This window comes from Capricornis sumatraensis, chromosome 21 (assembly GCF_032405125.1).
Source record: "Capricornis sumatraensis isolate serow.1 chromosome 21, serow.2, whole genome shotgun sequence".
NCBI classification, from domain to species: Eukaryota; Metazoa; Chordata; class Mammalia; order Artiodactyla; family Bovidae; genus Capricornis; species Capricornis sumatraensis.
Window position 1 is genome coordinate 2,761,371 of NC_091089.1, and position 8,679 is coordinate 2,770,049.

General features: G+C 38.9%; 1 pseudogene; it reads right to left on the reverse strand.

The window, feature by feature from the left end:
* On the reverse strand, positions 1-944 carry LOC138097587 (olfactory receptor-like protein OLF2; annotated as a pseudogene).
* Positions 945-8,679: the final 7,735 nt, after the last annotated feature.

The window sequence follows — 8,679 nt, forward strand, 5'->3', positions numbered from 1 at the left end:
TCAATGGAACTGTTTTTTATTTTTAAATTTCATCAGAGCCTCTTTCACATCTTTGTTCTGTAAGCTGTAAATCAGAGGATTTAACATGGGACTCACAAGGGTATAAAACAAGGAGGTCATTTTGTCTTCGTTTAGAGAGTAGGAAGACCTTGGCCTGAAATACATGAAGAGCAGAGTTCCCTGGAAAATTGCCAAAGCAGTTAGGTGGGAGGTACAGGTGGAGAAAGCCTTGAACCTCCCCTCAGCAGAGTGGATCTTTATCACTGCTAGGATGATATAACAGTAAGACACAAAAAGACCTGAGAGGGTGATCAGTTCAATGAAGCCAAAAATGATAAATGTCACTAATTCATTGACCTGTGTATCTGAGCAAGATTGCAAGAGGAGAGGAGGAACATCACAGAAGAAATGGTTAGTTTCATTTGACCCACAGAAACATAAGCAGAAAGTTAATATTGCATTTATCGAAGCATCCATAACTCACCATATAAACCCCAGCCATCAGCAGGGAGCACACCTTGCCAGACATCTTGACTGTATAAAGCAAGGGGTTGCTAATAGCTATGTACCGACCGTAGGCCATGATCGCCAACAGTAGACACAGAATCTGCAAAGGTACAGATCAGGAATTGCAGAGCACAGCCATAGAAGGGGATTGATTTGTTCTTGATGAGGAAGCCTGTGGGCATCCTGAGTCCAATGACTGTGGAATAGCAGAGGTCACTGAAGGAGAGGTGGCTGAGGAAAAAGTACATGGATGTGCGCAGCTGGGGGTCTGTTCTAACTAAAATGGTCATCCTGAGATTTGCAACAAGAGTAATGAGATAAACAACCAGAAATGTGGTAAATAGGGTCACTTTGACTGCAGAGCTACTACTAATTCCCAAGAGAAGGAATTCTCTCAAGGAAGTGCAATTTTCTCCATCCATTCTTCTTTATTGTTTTTGTAAAAATGCTCCAGAAATGACTGAGACAATGACAGATCAAAGTTTTCACTCTTTTTGAGCAAAATATTATCTGTAAATCAGATAAAATTAATTCCAGTACATTTTATTCTGAGAAAATAACCCATGCAATTTCCCCACTATTTGATTTTAAAAGGTTAAGTGTGGGATAGGAGTTTTGAAAAAGTCTGACTCTAAATGTGGATGTCATCTATGATGTATGTGACTAGTTGGAAACTTCACTGCTTTATCTTAGCAATCAGTGCTTTACTGACAGTTCGTTGCATGTCAAACATAATATGAAAGTAACACTTTAATTAAAGACAAGGTTGGAGTATTCAACCTTATATTTTAAAGATACCTATCCAACTAAGAATACAAGTGATTACACTTCTTGAGTACTTAAGAATCATAATGTGTTTATTTGTTCGTTTTCTTGTTCAATTGCTAAGACTTGTCTGGCTCTTTCAACTCAATGTTGAAGCCTACCAGCCTCCTCTGTCCATGGGATTTACCAGGCAAGGACACAGAAGCGGGTTGTCATTTCCTTCTCCAGGGCGTCTTCCCAAATCAGGGATAGAACCCCAATCTCCTGAACTGCAGGCGGATTCCTAATGACAGAACGAACTATCTCTGATTTTGAAAGAATGAACAATATGGTATTATTGTCTCTGCTCTACTTTTTAATGTAGATATTGAGCATTAGATATATTTTAGTAAAATTATCTCTAGAAATATTTTACTGCTTTGCCACATTATTATTACTTATGTGCAGGAGCAGTCTGGTGCCAAAGGACATGTCTCTTGACCAAATAAAGAAAAATTCTAGAAACAAGCAGAAACCAAAAAACTTTAGCTAATTCATTTTCATCCCTTTAGATTTTAACCTGGGTTGTTCATTAAAAATAGATGGGACAAAGTAACAAACATATATTTGATATAAGCTTCTATTTGTGTGTATGTTTATATGCATGTGCACGTGAGTGCTTGTGTGTGCATGCACTCTGTTGATATATGAGATTTGGAGTAGGAATGATGAACTGATTTTGCTTCAGACTTGAGTAAATGTGGTATGTGGTTTTTATGGATTGAAGTATTGTAATAAGTCATTATGCACAGTGGCAAAGAATTTGCCTGCAATACAGGAGACACAGGTTCAATCTGAGGCTCAGGAAGATCCCCTGGAGAAGGAAATAGCAACCCACTCTAGTATTCTTGCTGGGAAAATCCCATGGACAGAGGAGACTGTTGGGCTACAGTCCTTGTAGTCACAAAGAGTCAGACATGACTAATTGAGCACACACAACATGAACAATATGACACTTTTTACTGTTAAAATATTCAAAAAAATCTTAAATCTTTGTTATATCTTTTCACAGTGCTTAAAAAAATCCAACTTTTCCCCTTATGATATACATATGTAAAGTTGTTTGCTAATCAAAATGAATCTGATTTGTCCTGCTTTAATAAGAAATACAATGGGGGACAGATGTACACCCATGGCTGATTCATATCAGTGTATGGCAAAACCACCACAATATTGTAAAGTAATTAGCCTCCAATTAAAATAAATTAATTAATTTTTAAAAATATAATGTTTTTTCCATTAGATTATGATTACTAACCAAAGGAATAAGTAAATAAAGTGTTTATTTACAAGTCTCTAAATATTTGATTCCTTAGTTTTTAAAATTTAAGGTTCTTATTAAATTTAAGTTTCTTATTTTGGCAACTTAGAAACCTACCTGCAATGAGCAAGTTCTCCTGTGCTTGCCTTTGGCAGGTGAACAGTATAGACAGATCACACTTAATTTTTACTTAGTGACAGTTGGGAGTTAAATCTCTAAGGCATTTGCCCTCACTCTTCTGTGTTATGCAAGCATGAGATTAATTAGATTTCTAGTTTTGTATTTTCCCCCATGAATGCTGTAACAACTTTAGAAAAGGCCGAACTTTTATTCTTCACACTTGAAGAAAATTGATCGTATCAAGACAGTTAAATGATTTTTTAGTATGATTTATTGTGACCCTGAGTCTCCATCATCTTCCTCCTGTCAAATCAGACATATAATGAAACTTAAATGGACTCTCCACTTAATTATTTTATCTGTTATTATTTCTCTTGCTAAATTTATGAAATTAATAAATTTATTAAATATAGCAACTATTTATTAATTTGTTTACTCTTAATTATTTTTAATGTTTCTTTACTGCTGAAACAATCTCCTTCACCTTCATACTTTGGAATATATCAGTTTTTCAATGGTACATTACTAACCAATACCTTTTTTTCTTCATTAACTGTCTCTGATTTCATTTCTGAAGTCACATGTTATCCAACAAGATTTCAATTATTTGTGTAATTGCACACATATAAATGGACTGTGAACAAAGCTGAGAGCCAAAGAATTGATGCTTTTGAACTGTGGTGTTGGAAAGGACTCTTGAGAGTCCCTTGGACTGCAAGGAGATCCAACCAGTCCTTTCTAAAGGAGATCAGCCCTGGGTGTTCTTTGGAAGGAATGATGCTATAGTTGAAACTCCAGTACTTTGGCCATCTCATGCAAAGAGTTGACTCATTGGAAAAGACTCTGATGCTGGGAGGGATTGGGGGCAGGAGGAGAAGGGGACGACCGAGGATGAGATGGCTGGATGGCATCACCGACTGGATGGACGTGAGTCTGAGTGAACTCTGGGAGTTGGTGATGGACAGGGAGGCCTGGCGTGCTGTGATTCATGGGGTTGCAAAGAGTTGGACACGACTGAGCAACTGAACTGACTGAACTGAACTGAACACATATAAAATATTTTTTTCTCTAAACGGATACTGCAGGAAGAAATAAAGTGAATTTCTAGATCCAGTTCTAAACTAATTTGATTCATCAGGACACCATTGAAACCCTCAGTTACTTAGTTTCTTTGATGATCTTACACCAGAGGTTTATATTCAGTTTATAATTATGATGGTATTAAAGAGTTATCATGTTTCATCTTATAGTTTCCACTATGTTTAGCAAAGCGAAACCAAAATATTTTTGTAAGTAAGCCTCTTGATGAAAGTGAAAGAGAGTGAAAAAGTTGGCTTAAAGCTCAACATTCACAAAACGAAGATCATGGCATCCGGTCCCATCACTTCATGGGAAACAGATGGGGAAACAGTGGGAACAGTGTCAGACTTTATTTTTGGGGGCTCCAAAATTACTGCAGATGGTGACTGCAGCCATGAAATTAAAAGACGCTCACTCCTTGGAAGAAAAGTTATGACCAACCTAGACAGCATATTCAAAAGCAGAGACATTACTTTGCCGACTAAGGTCCGGCTAGTCAAGGCTATGGTTTTTCCAGTGGTCATGTATGGATGTGAGAGTTGGACTGTGAAGAAAGCTGAGCGCCAAAGAATTGATGTTTTTGAACTGTGGTGTTGGAGAAGACTCTTGAGAGTCCCTTGGACTGCAAGGAGATCCAACCAGTCCATTCTGAAGGAGATCAACCCTGGGATTTCTTTGGAAGGAATGATGCTAAAGCTGAAAGTCCAGCACTTTGGCCACCTTATGTGAAGAGTTGACTCATTGGAGAAGACTTTGATGCTGGGAGGGATTGGGGGCAGGAGGAAAAGGGGACGACAGAGGATGAGATGGCTGGATGGCATCACTTACTCAATGAACGTGAATCTGAGTGAACTCTTGGAGTTGGTGATGGACAGGGAGGCCTGGTGTGCTGTGATTCATGGGGTCGCAAAGAGTGGGACACGACTGAGTGACTGAACTGAACCGAACTGAACTGATTGATGAAGTGATATGCATTTAAGTTCCCTTATGGACTTCCCTGGTGGCTCAGACGGTAAAGCGTCTGTCTACAAAGTGCTAGACCAGGGTTCGATCCCTGGGTTGTTAAGATCTGCTGGAGAAGGAAATGGCAATCCACTCTAGTAATATTGCCTGGAAAATCCCTTGGACAGGGCAGCCTGGTAGGCTACAGTCCATGGGGTCCCAAAGAGTCGGACACAACTGAGCGACTTCACTTTCCTTTCCTTTCCTTTAACAATCTCTACTACATCAAAGGGTGATACAAAAATAGCTGTTCAGAGACATATATGGTACTCAAGTGGTAAACTAATAGCTGAAGGTAGGGCAGATTTCTGTATATGACTTTTATTCTGCAACTCTGATGAATTTATTGATGGGTCCTAATAGTTTTCTTTTTTGCCGATGTCTTTAGGATTTTCTACACACTGTAACATGAATCTTCAAATAATGATGTGTGTGTGTGTGTGTGTGTTTGCATGTGTTTGTGCTCAGTCGTGTCTGACTCTTTGCAAACCCATGGACTGTAGCCCACCAGGTTCCTCTGTCCATGGGATTCTCCAGGCAAGAATATTGGATTGGGAGGTTGGGTCCTAAGATGGCAGAGGAATAGGACAGGGAGACCAGTTTCTTCCCCACAAATTCATCAAAAGAATATTTAAACACTGAGTAAATTCCACAAAACAACTTCTGAAGGCCAGCAGAGGACATCAAGCACCCAGAAAAGCAGCCCATTCTCTTCGAAAGGAGGTAGGAAAAAAATATTTAAAAAATATAAAAGACAAAGAAAGAGACAAAAGAGGTAGGGATGGAGCTCCGTCCCGGGAAGGGAGTCTTTAAAAGAGAGAAGTTTCCAAACACTAGGAAACACTCTCACTGCCGAATTTGTGGTGAGCCTTGGAACCACAGAGAGCAACATAACTGGGAGGAAAAATAAATAAACAATTAAAACCCACAGATTACGTGCCCAACAGTAACTCCCCCAGCAGAGAAGCAGTGCAGACGCCTGCACCCACCACTAGCAGCAGGGGCTGGGCAGGGAGGCGCAGGCAGCATTGCTTAGAGTAAGGACCAGGCCTGTGTCAGGGCGGAAATCAGACACTGAAGAGACCAGCAAACAGAAGCTAAACAGAGGGAACCGCTTGGGAGTGACAGGTGCGATAGATTAAAACCTATGTAGTTAGTACCAACTACATAGGAAGCGGCCTATAGATCTTGAGAAATATATAAGCCAGACCAAGGAACTATCCGAAAATGAACTGACCCCACACTGCCCACCACAACACCAGAGAAAGTCCTAGATATGTTTTTACTATTTTTACGATCATTCTTTTTTTAAAATTTTTTTTTCAGATAAAATATTATAGGTTTATTTAAAACTTAATTCTCACCTTGAGTATGCAAAATACAAACTCCACAAAATGTTCATTTTTTTACTTTTTAGTTTACAAATATACAAAATAGAAGTTTGCTTAAATTTATATTACATATTTATTAAGGCAAGGAACTATATAGAAAAAAACATTTGTTCTGCTTTAAGGCATACTTGGGAATAAACCATTGTACAAATTATTGCACATCTGAAACCACAGTGCATAACAGACTGTCTGCATAAAAAGATTAAAGTAAACCAGGTGTATTTACCTGACTTAGGTCATAAATGTAGATCGGAAGACAAAAATAGATTTTCCTTGTCAAAGTATGCAGCAGTTTGAGAACTTTGGCCTCATTTGGTACCTTTAGAACCAAGACTTACCAAGCACCATCGTTTATTAAAAATGTTTAAGTCCTCTATTACTCCTTTAATTTTCATTTTTATAACCCATTATTATTTTGCAAAAAAAGACCCTATTTTTAAAAGCAAACTTCATATATATATATTTTTTTAATAATTTTTGTGACTGTTTGATATTGTATTTTTGAAAATCCAACCTCTACTTTAGATTTTTAATCTTTCCTTTTTGGTGTTTGTTATCAATTTTGTACCTTTGAGAACCCAATCTTCAGTACCCATTTTGACTTGGGAGTGAGATTACTGGCTTGACTGCTCTCTCCCCCTTTGGACTCTTCTTTTTCCCCACCAGGTTGCCTCTATCTCCTCCTTCCCTCTTCTCTTCTCTAACCAACTCTGTGAATCTCTTTGTATGTTCCAGACGATGGAGAACACTTAGGGAACTGATTACTGACTGGATCTGTCTCTCTCCTTTTGATTCCCCCCTTTATCCTCCTGGTCACCTCTGTCTCCTTCCTCCTTCTCCTCTTCTATGTATAACTCCGTGAACATCTCTGAGTGGTCCAGACTGTGGAGTGCACATAAGGAAGTGATTACTGGCTAGCTTGCTGTCTCCTCTTTTTGGTTCCACATCATCTCATTCGGGTCACCTCTAACTCCCTCCTTCCTCTTCTCTTCTCCATGTAATTCTGTGAACCTCCCTGGGTGTCTCTCACTGTGGAGAAACTTTTCATCCTTAACCTAGATGTTTTATCAGTGGTGCTGTATAGATAGAGAAGTCTTGAGACTACTGTAAAAATAAGACTGAAAACCAGAAGGAGGAGGCTTAAGTCCAAATCCTGAGAACACCAGAGAACTTCTGACTCCATGGAACATTAATCAACAGGAGCTCATCAAATGCCTCCATACCTACACTGAAACTGAGCACCACCCAAGGATGAACAAGTTCCAGAGCAAGACATACCATGCAAATTCTCCAGCAACACAGGAACACAGCTCTGAGCTTCAAAATACAGACTGCCAAAAGTTACTCCAAACCCATTGACATCTCATAACTCATTACTGGATGCTTCATTGCACTACAGAGAGAAGAAATCCAGCTCCACCCACCAGAACACCGACACAAGCTTCCCTAACCAGGAAACCTTGACAAGCCACCCATCCAACCCCACTCACAGTGAGGGAACTCCACAATAAAGAGAACTCCACAAACTACCAGAATACAGAAAGGCCACCCCAAATTCAGCAATATAAACAAGATGAAGAGAAATGCCCAGCAGATAAAGGAACAGGATAAATGCCCACCAAACCAAACAAAAGAGGAAGAGATAGGGAATCTACCTGATAAAGAATTCTGAATAATGATAGTGAAAATTATCCAAAACCTTGAAAACAAAATGGAATCACAGATAAATAGCCTGGAGACCAGGACTGAGAAGATGCAAGAAAGGTTTAACAAGGACCTAGAAGAAACAAAAAAGAATCAATATATAATGAGTAATGCAATAAATGAGATAAAAAACACTCTGGAGGCAACAAATAGTAGAATAATGGAGGCAGAAGATAGGATTAGTGAAGTAGAAGATAGAATGGTATAAATAAATGAATCAGAGAGGAAAAAAAGAAAAACTAATTAAAGGAAATGAGGACAATCTCAGAGACCTACAGGACGATATTAAACACCCCAACATTCGAATCACAGGAGTCCCAGAAGAAGACAAAAAGAAAGACCATGAGAAAATATTTGAGGAGACAATAGTTGAAAACTTCCCTAAAATGGGGAAGGAAATAATCACCCATGTCCAAGAAACCCAGAGACTCCCAACCAGGATAAACCCAAGGTGAAACACCCCAAGACACATGCTAATCAAATTAACAAAGATCAAACACAAAGAACAAATAATAAAAGCAGCAAGGGAAAAACAACAAATAACACACAAGGGGATTCCCATAAGGATAACAGCTGATCTTTCAATAGAAACTCTTCAGGCCAGGAGGGAATGGCAAGACATACTTAAAGTGATGAAAGAGAATAACCTACAGCCCAGATTACTGTACCCAGCAAGGATCTCATTCAAATATGAAGGAGAAATCAAAAGTTTCACAGACAAGCAAAAGCTGAGAGAATTCAGCACCACCAAACCAGCTCTCCAACAAATGCTAATGGATCTTCTGTAGACAGGAAACACAAAAAGCGTAT